This window comes from Pteropus vampyrus, unplaced genomic scaffold (genome assembly GCF_000151845.1).
Source record: "Pteropus vampyrus isolate Shadow unplaced genomic scaffold, Pvam_2.0 Scaffold200, whole genome shotgun sequence".
Lineage (NCBI taxonomy): Eukaryota > Metazoa > Chordata > Mammalia > Chiroptera > Pteropodidae > Pteropus > Pteropus vampyrus.
In genome coordinates this window covers 2077770-2098209 of record NW_011888981.1, presented here as the reverse complement: position 1 = coordinate 2098209, position 20440 = coordinate 2077770, and the positions used below count along the sequence as shown (strand labels likewise).

The window sequence follows — 20440 nt, the reverse complement described above, 5'->3', positions numbered from 1 at the left end:
TTGTTTTCCTATCTCATAATTCTGGTTAAAGCAACATAGAATGCTTAGTGAAGATAAATATTTTAGTCTCTTTATTTTTTCCCGTGCAATGAAAAAAAGCTCATAGATGAAGTATGTAGTCATGTCGGTAAATATTTATAAAGTTCCACTCAGCCACATTTTATAAAGACTTCCAAATATCCTTTGTCCTGTAATTCTTAAATTTTGTACAATTTTACCAAATGAGGAAAATAGCCTTTTTTATAACATTTATAAATGACCATTTTGCTGGAATGTATTCCTAGAAATCAGTAATGCTGTGAAACATATTTTCTCTTAGACAATATTAGAGTAGGAAATCACATTTCTTATCCAGGTTTAGTAATCTATAAATCATACCCATGACCCAAAACACATCATAAAAGCAGGGATAACTAGCCATCAATGTAAATATTTAATAGTTGAATTTTATTCTTAGAAAAAAATAGATTATTATATGTATACTAGAACCAACAATATATTTTCATTTCATAGCTCTAGAATTGTCAAACAATGGCAATTCCCTATGGTTTAATCTGTCATACATAATATACTTGAAGTTCACAAAAAGAAAACTTAGATTATAAATTTGGCCACAATCAATATATTAGCTCAACGTGTTTTTAAACTTTTCTTTAATGATAACATCGCTTCTCTGATTTGGAAATGCTCTTTTTAGGATAATTTGGATAGCAGTCCTGGGAAATTTAAATTAATTATGTTCCTGATATTTTGTGCACAAAATACTTGGGACATAACTACTATTGTGGATGAAGTTCTGATGATTCTTTTATTGACAACAATACATTTGAAAGTAAGGGTTAGGAAAAATAAGACTTAAAAAAGTCAAAGAGATATGGCAATATAAATATTTATTAAAGCACTATTTATTATAATGAAAAATAGAAAAACATAAATGCCAAAATGAAAAGATTAGCTAAATGCATGTACAGTACAAGGAAAAGTACAATACTACATCATTTTAAAATGGTGTAGAAGAATATTTGTTAACAATGGAAAAATCAATATTATCAATATATATTGTTAAATGAAATGTGTAGATCACAAAGTAACACAGTATAAAAATACACATTAAAACATATAGGTCATGTAATAGGAAGGCTAATTAGCAATGGAATTGCTGATAAGAGTTTTTCTGATTGTGTTATTTTAGTTTTCTTCTTTTGCTAGTTATTTGTTAATTGCTAAAGAATATCTTTTATCCTTATAAGAAAAAACAAGAAAATTTAGGACTTCTTTACTGCTACCTCCAGAGACTTTTTTTTTTAGCTGAGATAATTCTTGGTTGACCTCACAGATTGCAAGGACCTTGTCAGCTTACAATCCCTTATTTTTAAATTTTTTACACCTCTAGCACCTGGTCTTCCTAGGTAGTTTCCCATCCAAGTACTAACCAGGCCCAACCCTGCTTAGCTTCCGAGATCAGACAGGATCGGGCTTCTTCAGGGTGGCATGGCTGTAGACTCCAGAGACTTTTTGTTAATTACTTTAAATTATACCATTGTGAACTCCTTGTACATGTATTTTTTTATGGGATGAATTCCTGAAAGTTGAGTTGATGGAGTAGAGTATATAAAATGTAATTTTTGTAGATTTGAACCAAAAGATTACATCTCATATAATGTAAGGGAAAAAATACGAGAAGGGGATTTATAGAAGCACAAATACTAATATTCAATGAATATATAAAAAGCAAGGCAAATTAAAGTAACATGATTTTCCACTTATCAGATTTGTTAAAATTAATGAATTTGATATATTAAGTTTTGGTAAGGGCACGGGGAAACAAGTGCTCGCGTGTACAGTTGGAGGGAATATAAATTGGTACAGTGTATTATTTTTTAAATTAAGGAAATTAATAGGCCTGATCTTTCCCCTTAATATCTCATTTTCTTCAAAACCACAGTGGCTTTAGTTTTTAACCTATTAAGGAATCCCTCTCCTTATCTCCAGAATAGAAAAGACTCTTGAGTGCTACTTTTATTTTCCCTAGCCATTTTCCTTTCTCAAGGCTCTCTTAATCCAACTGACTCTGCAAGGAAGGTCTATATTCTACTTGTTTGCTAAAGAACCCTAGAATATGGCATATGCTTTTACATGTCAGTTTTACTGTGTGGTGACCTTAATATCTCAGAGACTTACATATCAAACCTCATGCGTCTGTGGGTCAGCTGGAGAGGGTATTTCAGTCTGCACTTCAGGTTACATTCTTTTGCATGTGTTTTTCATTCTTATCGGACCTGGATACGTGGGACACATTATTCTCATGATTAATGGTGGGAAGGCAGAGGCAAGGGGGCAAGCCACACGATGCATGCAGACTTAACTGTCTGTTTCCATCATGTCCACTGGCATTCCATTGGCCAAAGTAGAAGACATTGCCAAGCCAAAAGTCACTGGGTTGAGAATTATACTCTGCCAACTCTAGTAGAAGGTGCCACAAAGTCATACAGAAAGGGCATGACCTGTGTACTTCTATACCACACATATCTATTTTAATAGCATGAATGGTAAGAAAGCATTCGCCATGTAGTAGAAGAATAATTTGCTTTCAGAATTCCCTAGTGAGTATCCAAATACACATTTTGAGGCTATACTGGTTACATTACTGAGGTAGATAAAATTATCTTTCGCGTGAAATTTTTGTTTGTTAACAGTCAAAATAATGAACATATCAAACCTTGTATGCATCTGTATATTTTGCCAGTCACTTTCCCGTACATATGTTCTTTTCTGTTTGAGTCTCATGATCACTCTGAGTATTATTATTTTGGGTACACTGCATAGTTAAATGACTCGGTGGAATTCAACAGTTGAGATCTTTAGCATTCCATAGAATATCATGAAATAATTCTAGCATGTGACTTTTTAAATTGTCTTTCCCAAGGTCACAGACTTAGTATGTGGCAAAACCAATCTTGGAATACCCATGTTCTGTTGCCTTCTGACTCTGCCAATGGACATCTTCTCTAACCAGTGGTCAAATAATGCTCTCGTTTTCTTCAAAAAGCCTCTTCTATAACCACATTAAAAAAAAATTAGCCTAAAGGTGTAATCAGGTTAAGTACTGACCTTTCGACAGAAGGAGCTTGTTCAGAAAGCCAGGCCTCATGGCTAAGGGAATTCAGGCACTAGGTACATTTTCTTTGAGAATGGCAATGAATAACTATTTATCCCAAATTTGGCCTGGGCCATTACCTGTCTGCTTCATTGCTTTTGTCATTATCTTGTAGTGTTTCCTTCTCTATTAATTCAGGACAAATAAAAATTCAAAAGCCTCAGTTATAATCTCACACAGGGGCAAAAATGGTTATGCCATATAGAGTTATTACTTTTGGCCTATTCTAGCTAAGACCATAGATTAGGCTAAGTTTATTCATTCATCAATGGAACAAGCGACTGGATTTGTGAACTGACATGGATCATGAAAGATCAGTGAGATGGCTGTTTCTATTTAAATTACTTTAGAAGGGGATTAATTTGAATAAGCCTGACCCAAGCCTTATAGCTAGAAAGAAAGTTTCTATTTACTAATCATTTGGGGATTTCTGTTTCTAAGAATGAAATTTGGACTATGATATAAAAAAGAAAAACGATCTCTTTTATATCAATCCCTCACAAACTGCATGTAAGCAGACATTGCTATTTTAATTCTGTCCAGGAGAAACTTAATTTTTCCTACCTCCTTTAACAAAGAACATTGAAATATAATGGCAGAGGTAGTTCTTTCTTGTTTCACTTAGTAACTACTGCACCTTTGAAACCAAAGAAAATGAAATGTTAAAGCTTTACTAAAATTCATCTTTTATTGTTGAACAAAAATAGGGATAAAAGATGATTCTGATGTTATTAATGAAAGAAAATTTTTAGGAAAAAGAACCTCTAAAAGTGAAGATGAAGGAGCTTTTGTGGTTACCTAAAACTCATCCAAAGTAAAAGAAAAAATAAGGTTTTATTTAGGGTAGGACATTATAATCTTCCATATATAAGTTTTCAGGAACTGGAAAAAATTATTAAACTAACTGTAACACCAATGTGTTCATATTGCCCAAAGAATTTCCCAAATGATAGTGAACCAAAATGTGCCTATCTCCAAGTAATCTCCTGTTTAAACAAGGGTAACATGAATTTTCAGGAAATTACTAATTTCTATCTTTGAGCTTGAACAATAGCAGTGGAAAAAGCCAGGCTTAAAAAAAAAACGAAACCCAAAAAACCACTTATCCCTAAGAGCAAAGGAAATGTCTAATTAAGAGATCACTCCCATTATTGGAGACCCTCAGACACTCATTTTGTTGTTAAATACTCACTTTTCTTTCACAAATAGTTTTCAAAGCCCTATGTAAGATGTATGAGGTCATCCTTAGAAATGACTGTATGCTCAGGAAAATTGGAAGCACGCTGCAGTCATAACAGATGAGGGAAGCTTCGTGAAGGGCACAAAAGCAGCTCAGCAGAAAGTAGACACTTGAAAACAGCAATTTAGAGTTTACAGGCATAGATTGAGGCTTTTAAGAGGTACTTCCATGCTTTGTGTGCTGTTAATCCTTTATTAGGCCATGAAAATGCATTGCACTGAAGAAGCAATTTCCCTAGTTAAGCAAATATAATTTTTCCCCCTCACCAGGGCAGTTAAATAGGCAATTTTTCCCATGTAAATATTAGGAAGCAAATAACTGGTCTTTTATGAAGGACATTTGATGACAGTTTGTTTGTTTGTTTGTTTGTTTGTTTATTATTTTGTTTGGGTCTAGCTGCAGATGTATCAACTTAGCACAGTAGTATTGAGGAGAATTAAGAGGCAACAGCATGAAGAGGAACAAGAAATGAGAAAGAAAGAAAAAATAGTGGGAGGGTGCAGAAGCTAGACAGTGGCTCTGAGGAACATTTTTCAAGAGAATAGGCAGCCATGAGAACAGAGAAAGAAAAAGGCTGGATGAGGTGCTGGTTGGCAGAGGAAAAGCCACTTGGTAGTTACCATTACTGTGTTGCAGGACAACTTTGAATGCCTGAGAGTGGCTAGATGGCTCAATGGCCAGACCCTACACCCTTGGTAGCTTCCGTGATCAATCTAGAAGTCTGAAAGGATAGGAATGGGTTCTGAAGATTCCTTTCTCAATCACAATATTCAGCTTTGACTTGGTCTTCCTGAAACACACACTTCTAAATATTCTATCTCTGATTACCTCCCAGGGACCTCTACCTGTAATGCAATGTCACTATTCTCATTTGACCCTCTGGAATTTTTCTGAGATTATAGGCAATGCTGAAATCATGGGAAATACTTGAGATAGGAGTGCCTAGCAAACCATTGGCACTGTCTTTCCTGTCCCTCTACTAATATCTTCCTAACCCTATTTTCTTGGCTGTTGACAACATTACCTCTTCCTACTTTGCCCAGCCTCTTAATGGTCTTTTCTCCATTTTTCCATGTCAAAACCTAATTCATTTTTTGAAATCCAGTTCAAATTCTACCACTCTCTTGTTCTATCAGCCAGAATTAATAGTTTTCTTCTGTGTATTCATATAACAATTGGTACTTTTATTTTGGAATGTAATACTTTATTCCTTGAATTAGATTTCTTTGTATAGATATTATCTGTCCCACTGGACTACAAACTTCTTGAGAGCAAAGGTCATACTATGTTCATTGCTGTAGGCTTCATAATATTCAGCACAATGTCACATACAGTATACATTCTACCTTTTGAATAGCCTAATAAATAACCTAAAATATGGTTCCTTTCTGAGGAGTATTTGCATTTTAATGGGATTTTTTTTAAAAAAGATGCAATACCTTTGTAACCTAAAGGATTACGTTCCAAGGAAGCTTCTAGAAGGTGAGAGATACATTCTGGTAGGAATCTTGTCTACTGCTCTCCGAACCCTACCAGCCTTCTTTTCCCAATAATCCTGGCTCTAGTGATGATGCATAATATATTTTGAACATCAACATTATTTCGCAAAGAATTCTTTTTGATTTATTCGGTTTAACTAATTGGAACCATGTGGCTTTGTCAGTGTTCAGGCTCCCTGAATGATCAATCAGCCACATAGTAGTTCCAAGTACCTAGAAGAATCAGTCTCTCACTGGTAGTAATGGTGATCAGAAGAACCAGTGTGTAAACCGACTCTACCTCAACTAGCCATGAGACTTGGGAGTTGGTTACTTTCCATTTATTCATTTATTTAAGTGGTATTTATTGAGCTCCCACTAAGTGCTAGGCACTGAGTTAGGGCTTTGAGATGTAATAGAAAATGGAAGGGTGTGGCTTCTTCTATCTAGAACAATAGAACAACTATTGTTCTAGATAGGAGAACTTAGATAGGTGGCTATAAGAAAATTATACAAATGTTTTAAATATTTTAATCTTAGAAAAATGGTGATCTTTATCACCTGAGGATAAATTTTAATGTCTATACTATTCATCACTGTTCATCCCTCCCTATATTTCTCAAGCATTCAGTAAATTTATGCATTTTATATTCCTTTTGGAAAAATCTGACATTTATTGAGAATTTTTATATTTCAAGTATCATAGTAGGTTGAATGGTGGCCCCCAAAAGATGTGTCCATGTTGCAGAACTTGTGAATATGAACTTATTTTGAAATAAGGTCTTTACGGATATAAAGAAGTTAAAGATCTCAAGACGAGATCATCCTGGGTTACGTAATTACAACTAATGTAATCACAAGTGTCCTCATAAGAGACAAGAGAAGATAGAGTGAAAGACCATGTGAAGACAAAGGCAGAAATTGGAATGAAAGGCACAAACCAAGGAACACCTGAAGCCACCAGAAGATGGAAGGCCAAGTCTCTACAGCAGGTACAGCCTGGCTGGCACCTTGGTTTTGGACTTCTGGCCTTCAGAACTGTGAGAGAATACATTTCTGTTGCCTGAGCCATCCAGTGTGGCTGCCCTAGGTATCTAATACAGGTCCCTTCATAGATGCTTTAAATACACTATTATATTTAATCCTGCCTTGACACTTTCTAGGTGAAATTAGTTTTAAAATTGCAATAAGGATAAAAGCCCTGAGAAGTTAAGGGATTGACCATGTTCCCATGCATAGTAAATGCTGGAGACTTGATTTAAACTCATTTCTGTCTGACTCCAAAGCCCATACCCTCTGTGCCATACTAGACTCATTCACATTAGGGCAGGAATGGATAATAAACTCAGATGAACTATCTTGTTCATAATGTAAATTTTCATCAATCCTGTTTTATGGGGTCTACCATACATAAATGTATTCTGGACACCAAACATTCACATTAAGGCAGGGCTCCGAGTTTGTTCTTCCTACTGTGTTTCTCTATTTTACTTATTCAATTTCATCTCAGAGGTTTTTTTTTTTTCCAATAAAAGTTATGTTTTATTCATTGATTTTGTAAAAATAATTTTTCAGGCACAATTTCCATTTCTCCTTCCCCTTCCAAATGAAGTTTGTAGTAATACAAATGTCCTATCATATACAGATAACAGTCTTTGCTGTAATTTACGCTTCAGTCCTGCTGCTACTGTGTAATATTACATATTTTTTTTGAATGCTAAAATGGCATGTTCTTCTTGGTGACTATATACTAATATATTCTTGATTCAAAATTTTTTTTTTTCAATTGAGCTGGATGTTTGTATTTTTCAAAACATTGAAAACATAGTAGATTATATAATATTTCCTACCAGAAATATAAAATTCTTTGAGGTTTTAAAAATTATAAATTAAAGGTGTTATACTTTAAATAAATACTTACATTGAGGATTAGTGTCTACTAGAAACTAATTTATCTCATTTCTGAGAAGGCACTTATAGGAAAATTTAATGAGGAAGGAATGCCTTGTATTTAAAGTAGCTGGTTGTCATTGATCTCTGATCTTGTCTTTAAAAGATTTCATCCAGCAGGGAATTATTTGTAGTATCTGAAATTGTGTGGTCTTACCATAATTTATCCAAGGTTTAAAGCAATTCTGTTAGCCCGACACTTATTGACAGTGTCTTTTGCTGATTATTTCCTAGTTCAGATTCTTTTTTTTAAACTTTCTCTGATTCATAAAGCTGCTTACCATAGCACCGAGGATTTTTATTGAAGAAGTAACTTTTGATTAAGTTAAATGGAGGGAAAGAGAATTTCTAACATACTTATAAAGCTTATAAAATAAGTTGTGGGTTAAGAGATTTCAATGACTTCTTAAAAAAATCAATGATCAAGAATAGTAAGCTTGAAGAAGACACAGTTACAACGTAAAAGACATTTTAAAGACAGAAAGAAAAACAATTATCAAACTATGGCATAATTTGTGATTTGATTTTTCAGGGGTAGGTATGAATTTACTAATGAGCCCTTTATTTTTCCAGGACCTACTTATAGCCAGCAATTAAAATGAGTTGAAAGGCCATAGATTTTGAGAGACAAAGAGGGATCTTGAGATCATTTAGACCTACCCAAGCCACACTGGCTGATCTCTTCTCTGGCTCATCTCATCTGTAAAGTTTCAGTCTTGGTGGTTGTGGTTGTTTTGGATTCCTTGGGAAGTGCTTCATGCAAAGGGATGAAAAGAGAAAACGGTGCAATCATGAAAAGAAAATGACTTTTCTAGTAATCATTCTTTTGGTTCCTAATCACTTAGCAGTCCACAAAGTCCTTGGATTCTGACTCCCATTAGATTTACATAAATTCCCTGGGAAGTTGAATGCCATTTTTATGACATCTACTGAAGGTATGGAATTGGGAGCAATTTGCCCTGTGGGAAAGAATATTTTATCATTGACATTGTTTAGAATTGTGGACACATGGCGATCAGAAAAAGCAAACCAGTTTTAGCTGGTTTTATTATGGTATTTTTATTCTCTAAAGACAATGCACTCGTCGTTGGTACTAGTGATGAGTTATCTAAACATAGAGGAGGGATATATCATATCAAATCTTTTAAAATGACATATTTATTTAAAGCTAGAGACTTTAGCATATTATATCTATAACATATTTCAGTGTATAATGATTACATTTGTGTGTGTATGTTTTAGGGGTTGCTCAAATAATCATTCAGATTCGCAAGACCACCAGACACTACATTTGGCACCAATCCAATAACAAGGATATAGTAAAGGAACCATAGCTTGCAGAGTTAGACATTTTTCTTCTGTAGGAGTCCTTGCAGCATTTCATGGAGCCAGCCAGGTGTTATCTTCTCCCAGGTGATAGATACTCAGGTATAAGATAAGATTCACATCGGATAACTGCCAGAGCCTCCCTTACTTAGAGGTCTCATGTTCCACAAGAGCCAAAACAACTTGTATTATCTCCATAGGCATTACTTCCAGTGGCGATTAAAGAGCCATGCCTGAATATAAGCGTCACTGTACTCAGGGAAGCCCAAATCATGTGTCCGCATGGAATGTCCCATTAGGAATGATCATTTCTTTGCAGTTCCTCCCTGTCTAGATGAAGTCTCCAATCAGGGGCCATTTCTACTATAATCAGTATTGCCTGGTAACAGAGTTAACATTTACCTTTATCTTGTCCCCTGGGAAATGAAAAGCTAGAGAGTTAACTGAAGTTCAAATTCTCATGTAGCAGAGGAAGAAATTTTGTTAAATGCTGCCCACACTAGGTCAGAGAGTCAAATTTGGCCACTCATAAGTCAAAGATGAGGCCTTATTAAATAAATTTATTTTCTCAACTGAGTCTTTGCCTTTCATTAGACTCAGCTTAGAGATGGTAGGTAAAAAAATATATTTTATTTATTTATTTATTTATTTACTTATTTATTATCTTCATTTTCTCCTCCAACTTTATTTTTGGACATACATGATTGATTTTATTCTTAGTGCTTCTCAAATAATATATGTACCAAAATATTATTTTCTTTTAGTGAGTAAACTATATACTTTTTGGAACGTATCAAAATGGCTAATTGGGGGTTGTTTATTTCCTCTCATAACTATCATAAGCGTTTAACTATGATTATCAAAATATTACATTAGTCCTTAATACAGAACTCCAAAATGAATGTGCAGATGTGCAATGCTGTAAATATATTTGCCTGGCCTAGGAATATTTATGCTTGTACATGCATTTGCTAAAATGATAATGCTTCTTATAGATATTGTTGAGGCAAACATTTTATTTCAGACCGTTAAAGGAGCAAAGAGTGTACGAAATATTTTCATCGATTTTCCTTTCTACTAGAAGAAGTAGAAATTCTTGCATTCCTTTCATTTACAAGTGAGTATAACCTTGGGATTCATGGACTTGAGAACAGCATGTAAGCACAGTGCTATGATCCTCCCAGGATATCCAGCACTTATCAAACACCTGTTATTGGAGCTCTGTGCCCAGTTTGACACCATAATTCTAAAGGTTTAAGAAATTTAGACATGAGGCATACTAAGAACATTAAAGTATTATGGTAGAAAAAGATATTAGCATAGAGATTATTTAATCTGAGAGAAAAAGTAAAAAGGTAACCAACCTAATGTGTACATATCCAAACATTTCTAATTTTTATAATTTACTAAAATTTATAATGAAATGTCCTGTGTTCTCTCTCTAGAGAAGAATTGTCTATGTGTTCCTTATTGTATTGAAATCAGACCTAGTGTACTTTTTTGGAAGTAAATTAAGTAGTTATAAAATTCATCCATTATGCTTACTGAATCATGTCCTCTTTTAGGGTGAACTGAGTGCATGCCACACTTGTATTGACAAATGACATTTAATGGAAACATTTAAATTCAAAATAGAATGGAAATGTTATTTTCCTAATGGGTTTATCTCTACTACCAATGATTAAGCATATTGTAAGACAGCATATATTTGATTGTGAAGACGTGATAAAACTGGTATGAAATACATGGCATCAAGAAGCATCTTTAGAAGATCCATTCTTCAAATTGACCTCTTCCATCTCTGAGAATGAGTAATTAAGGGCTTAGTGAGAGCTCAGAGAGATGAGAAAAAGTGATGATAAACAAAACACTTAGATTTCAACTTGTTACAGTAAGACCCTTGTCATTATTGATGTTTTAGCTCAAATGCTGCTTCAGACAGGACAGCACTAACTCCCAATCCAAATGACACCTCCTCTATCACGATCTATTGTATTACCATATTATTTTGTTTTATCTTCTTTGTAGGTACATAATCTTATATTTTTGCTTGTTTATTTGTATATATTTTAGCACCTCAAATTAAGATAGAAATTACATAAAAAGAGTAATTTTGTCTGCGATGTTCACCACTGCGTTTCCAAGTGCCTAAGAGATTTCCAATAAATATTTGCAGAAAGAATAAATATTAATGAATAAATGTATCTATAATAAAATATTGCAATTATATGGAGATAACTTTAGGTCAAGTTCTAAATAAATTGCATATATACAAAGTTGAGGAAAGTTATGTTGATGTTCTTTCAATTGACAGGTCTTAATTTAGGACTTTCTGTATGAGGAACAAAACCCAAAGAACAGTCTTATGATTTTAATTGATCTAAAGCTTAAAAATAACCAATGGTTACTAGAATGTGATTGCAGTCTTGAGCAGCATGAATTAAACTATTCTATCGTGGATGAGGGAGATAATAGCCTCATATTTTATATTAATCATACATTTTATTAGGAATTGTGTTTAAATGAGGTCATTTAAACTATGCTATGTTTAGAATATCACTGTAAGGATGATGAGCTATCTAGAAATCATTTAATTTTGGAGATGTTTGAGGAGATTAACCTAAAGAATTAGAAGTTAGATTTCAAGGCAATCACTGCTGCTGAAAGTGACAGGGGAGTCCTGGCAAGGAGAGATAAAGACGAAGCTCCAAATTTTGTTAATGATCTCTGTCCAAGTCTCTGGCTGACCCCTGAAATATGCATGCAAAGGGTAGAGTTCAAATAGGTCAGCTAAGGACAAAATATCTGAACTAAGACTTGAGATACTAACCAAGAGAGAGTTTGCAATTTGAGTTTAGCCAAGCAAACTACTAAAAAAAACTATCAAGACACACACACACACACACACACACACGCACACGCATGCATGCAACTCTTTTCGGAGGAATACAACAGAATCTGGAGTCTCCATAATGTACAGCCTGAAACCAATAGACTAACTCTGAAATATCCTAAATGTTCCAAGAATGAACAACTATTTTAAAGCAGCTATGATCATTTTACTCAGGGATCTAATGGAAAACATGCTCACAATGTGGTAAAAAAAAAAAAAAGGATGTCTAAGTAGAGGAATAGAAACTATTACAAAAATAGAAATTTTAGAACTAAAAAAATATTATATACTCAATAATGAAACAATAGTATACTTGAATAATCTTCAGTTTCTTATTACTCCACTGTTAGGAGTTTTGCTGGCATTTAAATTTTATTTGGCTCAGTATTCGATGCGTGTACAAATCTTGTCTTAGGATATTCAAAGTTTCTGAATTGGCTCAATATGCTACGCAAGTGATAATGGAAGACAGTGAATTAGTACCTGGACGATCTCTCTTAATTACAGTTTTTCACGTATCTCATTAACTGTGGTAGATAATATAGTTATCTACCACAAAGAGAAGCAGAGCCCTTCTTTTCCTCTATAAATCCCAATTTTAATAATGGCTATTCTTTAATAAAGTCTGAAGTGATGATAATTTATGTAGTTTCTGTTTATGAGGAAAAATGAACAGCTATATCCTAAGAGGATACCCTGACTCAGTTAAAGAATCTTAATTTATGGAGTAGAAGAGATTGATGTTTTAAAGTAGACCAAGTCTGCATACCAGTAGAGGTAGTTAGATCACAACCCAGAATTGAAACGGTTAGTGCAGTAACTTCTCTTCCCTTGTTGAATGGAATGGGAAATGGATATAGAGGCAAAAGAATATTCTTTTCTCCCACTACTAATACCACAACTGCTTGCAAACTGCATTCTACTTCCACTTATCTGCTATATTTGTTCTATCTAAAGACATTAGGGACCACTTAATCTGTGAATCCATTGTCTTGTCTTAAGTTCTCTATTGACTTTCATGGCACGTTAGACTTTCATGGCACGTTAGTGTTCTGGATCTCCTTCTTCCTTAGGTATTTCCCTTAGTAGTCTTGCCTTCCCTCTCTCCCAAGTGTAGGCTATAGCCTTAGGTTGGTATTTAGTCTTCTGTATTTCTGGCTCTATAGCTATTACTTAGGAAGTCTTATACATTCCTTTATATTTGGCAAGTTCTAAAAATAGGAAACTCCAAGCTTTTTCTTTTTCTTGATACTCAGTTTTGTGTAGGTAACTGTCTCCTGATATCTCTATTTGATTTATTCATTTTTAAATAAAAGGAGTTTCTGCTGTAGATAAATGGAGTCCCATCCTAAATCCTAGAGCCATCTTTGCTCTGCTCCTACTTTAATTTTTGTGGATTTATCTGTCATCAACTCCTAGGACATATTCCATTATTGTGTCTATTGTGCTTTTGTTTTCTTTTAGTTTATCCACCACCACCATAACTACATAAATTTATATATGAATTAATCTAATGGATCACACTCAGATTTCTGGCATTCTACATTCTGTTACTAGATCGTGATTGCTGTGTTCTCCTATTTTCCTCTGCTCACATTCTCATCTTTCCAGTCATTTCTTTATAACTGGAGTGACCTGCTCACACCAGTTTTTTAATGTAAATTAAAATTTATTTCATTGTTTACTAGATAAAAGTTCAAACTCCTCATCATGGCATACAAGATCTCTTGTGATCTTTGTATTTATTTCAGGTACTGCCTCTCTCCACTACAACACTTAAGTCCCTGCATTATGGAAAGACCTTTTCTTACCTAAATGTGTCATACTCTTTCATACTTCATGCTTTGTATATCTATTCCCTTTGCTGGAAACCCAGCACATCTTCTCCACATTGTATCTTGTTAGACTCCTATATATGCATTAAGATTCCACTCGAGAGTAACCTTCTCTGAGAAGTCTTTCACATAGACATGTGAAAAAAACACTCCTCAGTTATGCAAAGTACTCTTTGTTTTCTTCATTAAAACCCTCCTCTCTTGACTCTCCTGATTTTTTTTTTTTTGATTATTCTGTCTCTTTTTGACCTCATTTGGTGTCCATCTCTGAATGGGTCTCTCACTTTGTTTTCTTTAGAGCATCCTATTTATGTTCATAAAACTTTACTCAATTTTAATTACACATTATTTTTATGTAGTTATTGTTTGTCACCCCCCCACTCCAGCTAGACTGTAAACACCATGATAGCATAAGTGGTGATCACTCTTTTTACTTTGTCTCTAGAACAGTGACAAATTAGTCACTCAGTTTTTAGTTGTTAAGAAAATAACTAAACGAATGCACAAAATGTTTTAATTTGACTATCTCTTCCATTAGATTATGAGTTTCTTGAGGAATATATGATGTTTTTATATATATATATATATGTGTGTGTGTGTATATATATATATACACACACACACATATATATATGGTGTTTTATATATATATAGTTTCTATTATGCTGATACATAACACATATTAAGCTTATTGTTGAATAAAATTTATAAGAACAGAATATATGTGTGATAAAGGAAAAAGAGAGTAATCTGACTGGGAAATGGTGGAAGAGATTAGGCAAGGAATCCACAACCACTTACAGGCAGTTTTATGTTATTCTTTATTTTTAAGATGAGAGAGAGGAATAGGGACTCATGCATACTGATTAAGGTAAATTCATATTTTTATTCATCGTAAGTATGGCAAATATGTTTTAACAAAATGTTTTACATATTTTGCTCATAAAAAGGTTAGAGTTAATTATGCTTAAAATTACATGACAATGTGTACCTCATACCTACAATTAACAAATATAGAGGAAATGTAACTTAGGAGGGAAACTGGGGGTGGTGGGGTGGTGGTGGTATACATAAGTACAAGTTGGTAAGACCCTTTCATTTCTGGCATGTGGCCTAATGGGCTTTGTGATTTTTGTGTAGATTAACTTTTTAAAAATTATTATTAAAGTACAGTAAAGCCATCACACAATTCAATAAAATTTACATGTAAAATAACAAATTTAAAATCAGAAACCAGGTTATTAGTAAAGATAGGGATATAAAGGTTGAAATGAATCATTCAAAAGTAAAGGATTCTTTTTTTTTCATTGCCTTGAAGAATTTTCTGGATCTTCATACTATGGATGAGTTGAAATCAATGAAAATGTCATTTTTTTCTAACTCATTATAAATCTTAAGATTCTTGTGGGGAGCTGGATAGAAATGTTTAGCCCTGTGGCTAAGTAGAACATGCTGTTCATGAAGCCTGATTGAGCATCTGTGTTAGGTATCACCTGCCGTGTGTCCTCAGTGCTCAGTCTCTGTCCTGGGACAACAGGGTCTCTGCCCTGGGTCAGCTGGATAATAATAATCTCATTTACTATGGCCCCTGTCTTTAATGTGCATCTGTGATTAGGGGACTTGTCCTTACCAGGTACAACATTCATATCTATCATCTGATGTTATACACTGAATGTTGTATCCCTCAAAATTTATATGTTGAAATCCTAACCCCGAATGTGATGATATCGGAAGGTGAGGCCTTAGGGAGGTAATTAGGTCATGAGGGTGAAACACTCATGAGTGGGATTAGTGCCCTTATAAGAAGAGCTTCCATGCCCCTTCTGTAATCTCTGCCATGTTAAGATACAACCAGAAGACAGTTATCTACAAACCAGGAAGTAGGCTCTCACCAGACACTGGATCTGCCAACACCTTGGTCTTGAACTTTCCAGTCTCCAGAATTAAATGTTTGTTGTTTAAGCCACCGGTTAACAGTAAATTTTATTATAGCAGTTGAACTATTGACTAAGATATTTAGTTCTCCATTATTGTCTCTTGTCTTCTGAATTCTCTTCTAAATTCTCCATAGATCTTTTCCCATGTTGTCAGTCTTAAGGGGTTTGGGATTTTTCTCTATGTAACAATTCAGATTTGATTAGCTCCTAACATGTTACACCTTTGACTTAAGCAAAAAACCTTCTGGAACACTAGTTTATCTTGGTTTGTCATCTTGTGAGGCAAGTTGACATCATCCCAAGCAGAAGGGCTAGCCTGACAGAGTTGCCTTATCTATGGGATTAACTATAAGCCTCACCATAGAGGTCATCAGTAGCCAGGTGGGCACGGAGAGCTCCTGCAGAGGGCACACCTACCCTGAGAATCAGTGAGAAACATTGAAGGTTAAAGCTCTGCTTCTGGGGGGAGTTCAGAGTTCCCCAGTCTACTCCTGGTCTTAAAGACTTAGGATTGTCAAAGGTAGATTTTTTTCCCCTGATGGGGTTAGGGACACTCTTAAATCAGTGACTCATCTTTATACCAGGGGAGAGTGACATGTTCTCAGGCTGATTATTTTCTTCACTAGTGTTTATATTCTCTTTGGTCGTGTCCTCAAGGTAAAATCCTTTTCAAAGCCAGGTAACCAATGTAAAACAGGTGGGCCTAGGGCAGAGCATCAGCAAATGAGATAGGACGTGTGCCATTGAAATGGACAGCCACTGCTTAACCATAACCAATTTTTGTTTGTTTTGTTATTTGTTGGGCTTTTTTTTTTTTTTTTGCTATTTAGGCTTATTTTTTAAGGAAAACAATATAGATAGAGAGAGAGAGAGAGAGAGAGAGAGAGAGATAGAGATAGATAGATAGATAGATTTTTATGAGATATTCTCTGATGATTAAATGTTCTGAACTATATATATACCCTGTTTAAAAAATTTCAGGGTCAAGTAAAGCTAAAGGATAATACAAGTCTTATTACCAGGTTACCATGTGTGCTCCAGGGGCCTGATACAGATAGAATAGGGAAACTGAAGTTGAGTTATCTTCAAGTTTCAGGCTAATACTGCATTTCATCCACTGGACTTCTCAGCCTTGGTCCCATTCACTCCAAAGCCAAGATGTTATTTTAGCATTAGAGAACTTGCTATCCTCTTTGTGGGGATCATTATCCTTGGAACCTGGTATCTTAATGATAAGAAGATTATGGCAAATCAGGATGGCAGACATTTTCCTTAGTGCTTAAATCATTGCTTTCAACTTAAGGGAATTATTTATGAATTATGTTAGGACCTCAGTAGTGTGGTCTAGCAGGGAGGTCATAGATGTTAGGAAATTAAAATATTTATTACCTGGCCCTTTAGAGAAAAAGTTGCCAGCCTCTGGTCAAGTCATTCAAACTGAGAAAGCATGGATGGACTAGTGGCTGACTTAGTGGCAGTAGCTCACTATGGCTTGGTGACTGGTGACTACGGAAATGAGATTAATTCCTCATCCATCTCCATTGTGAAAATCCTGCCCTACTTGATGAGTCTTAGGGTAAAATCTGTAAAGAGCTCAGCCAGGTGTGCCCATGTTTTCATAGTTGTAGAAAATGCAAGTATTGGCTTTTAATCATTTAGACTGAGAAATGTTATTAAAGGAAATGGAATTTAATGTTTTATAAATTGTTTTCTGTGTAGAAAAAGCTAAATAGTTCTCTTATATTTCTCCCTTGCTAAATTGTTGTTAATGTACCACTTCTTACCTATTGAGAGTTTGACTGCATCTCTTATTTTCTTCGAATCTTGTAATTTTTCTCTTATGATCTCTCTCTTTTCAAAGACAGGCATACCCTTACCTCAAAATTACATTTTCATAGACATTAATCTCCCATAAATGCTAATTAAAAGTTTTAGGATCGGGTTTCTAATGACATTAGTGAAGTACACTAGAGCAAGAAACATGAATTATCAGATTTAGTAATTTTTTATTATGTTAATCATAAAACCTATATGTTCTCCTCTGTACATGGGCAGAATGAGAGAGTAGAACAGATTGTTACAATATATGTAGAAAGAGAGACAGTGCAGCTCTGTGGGAGTAATGGTGTTACAGATGCCCCGCTTCTTGCATGTGAAGGTCAGAGAAGTTCTTTTTTACAAGATTGTTGGGTATAATGCCTGAAGAACCTGGAAAGGTGGTCAGTAGTTACTTTGAACATACACCATGGTCCTTGGAAGACTGCTTTTGCTCTTTGAATCCTCTTACTCATCCAGATCAAACGCCATTTTCAATTAAAAAAATGTGCTGCTGACAGGAGAGTGCTTTCAGCCACAAAAAGTGTAGGTCCCTCTGACATTACAATATGTGCTTTTAATATACATATTTCCAGGTACATATTTCCACTTGTGTGGGGAAAAATGTAATTGTTCTAAAATGAACAGTTATTTTAAGTGTTTTGTTTATATCTAACTCATTGGATCCACTTTTTACACACTTTTGAATATTTAAACAAGAGTTTATATTGTTTTTTTTATTATAGTTGTCATACAATATTATGTTAGTTTCAGGGGTACAACACAGTGATTAGACATTTATATAACTTATGAAGTGATCACTCTGATAAATCCAGTACCCATCTGACACCATACAGAGTTATTATAGTACTACTGACAATATTCCGCATGCTGTACTCTACATCCCTGTGACTATTTTGTAGCAACCAACTTGTGCCTCTTAACTCCCTCCCCCCAGGATGGCAACCATCAAAATGCTTTTTGTATGTATGAGCCCTGTTCTTTCTAAATCTCTCTTAATCATGAAGTGTCTCTTGGTAGAGTACTCAGACTCCAGAAGAGTACATATCTGATCAAGAGCCCAGAACTCCTGGGTGCCTGGCCTTTGGTGTTCTTCTAACTCAAAGAACCACTTAATCTGTACCTTCACCTTCGTTACAGTGTTCCTTAGATATAATCCCGGTGTCATTCATTCCTGTGGCTTGCACAGGTATCAAGTACAACTCTTTATGGATTATTTGCAGGTAACTTATACCCTGTGGCTTAGAGATTCTCCAAAGCCTAGTCTCTTTCTCCACCTCTGCCTCTTGGAGATTTTTGTTAGTTCCTTGCAAGCTCAGCTATTATTTAGATTTGTATCTGTTGCAGTTTATTTAGCATCTAGTGCTTAACTGAAGGCCATTCAGAGTAACTTGTCTGCTATACTCACAAGAAGTAGATGTGCTTCTTCATATTATATTCTGAATCTGAAACTCATTAATAATTTTGAAGAGTGAGGCATTGAAATTACAGAGAGGTATCCCTGAAGCAAAAAAAAAAGTCTTTGAGGACTTCATTCTTGATATTTCCCCTTGGTCATTTTCTTCTTTGATTTCTAACTACACAAAACATTACAGAGAATGTCACTTTATTGCATAACTCTTGCTATTCTGTATTTGATTTGTCTTAGCTTTTAATTCCAATAAAGGCAAAAACCATATTTTTAATTTTTTATATGTACTTCAGTATTTGCAAAGCATTGGGCCACACAAAGGCTTAATAATTAAATTTTAATTGATTAGTTTAATCATTATTTGAGGCACTGTTTATTTGATATGAAATAACCAGTAGATTCTGTCAATTTAGTACTTAAGTTATTAAAATTGATTATTTGGCTTAATAATTTTTAAGGGGCTAATTTGCCTCATTAATTAATTTTAAAAAAATAGAACAAAATTAGTTCTGGGGCCTATATAGATATAACCTAAAAGACTCCAGTGAACACTTTGAAATTGTCACATTGAAGCTGTTTTCATTGCTTGCTGCTTTTTAGGGACCTGCCCAGGAACATTTGAAGATGGTCATGTTCCCTTTTATAAAATTGGTAGAGTAAAAGCCTGGGGAAGAAAGAGGCCTTATGCAAACTTTCCCCAGACAAACTTGGAGTTTCTGAAATACAGACTAGCAGCAGTGATTGATTTTTTTTTTCCATCTCAGCAGCACTCAAGGTGATACAATATCAGGCAAGGGTATAAACCATATTAAGGAAGCCACTTCATCCTCTGGTAGTCTGTCAGTCAAATATACATCAAGCTTCAGACTGAAATGAAAGTCTACCATGCAGGAGTGATGTCCAATTACCTTTATGGATGTGAGACTGCATCTGCTACTAGTACATAACTTCCAACAACACCATTCTCCCGTCATGTTTCACATCAGATGGCAGACTGTTTCTAAGTAAAAGGATCTAGGAAGCTGTTGATCATCGGGTGTTGGCAACAGTATCATTAAAAATCAGTTCTGCCAGCCTGGACAACTGTAGGGAAGGAATAACAAAGTATCTTGGGTCCTGGGCAAGAAGGGCAGTATTCTATCAGTGACTGATAATAGCATTACTGGTAGGCAAAGACATCTCAGGTTGTTAAGTTTGGTTTGTAGTTCTCCAGAGGGCATTTTTCATCATTTAATGCACACCCACAATATATCAGGAACACTAATGTGCTGGGTATACCAAAATGAGTAAGAGAGTGTTTAGTTGAGTTAGTATTTGATATTGAATTAAAATACTTGAAATACAGTGTCATAAGTGCTAAAATAGTATATTTAGTAT

General features: G+C 34.7%; 1 pseudogene; it reads right to left on the bottom strand.

The window, feature by feature from the left end:
• Positions 1-1384: 1384 nt before the first annotated feature.
• Positions 1385-1503, bottom strand: LOC111746762 (annotated as a pseudogene).
• Between the last annotated feature and the right edge of the window lie 18937 nt (positions 1504-20440).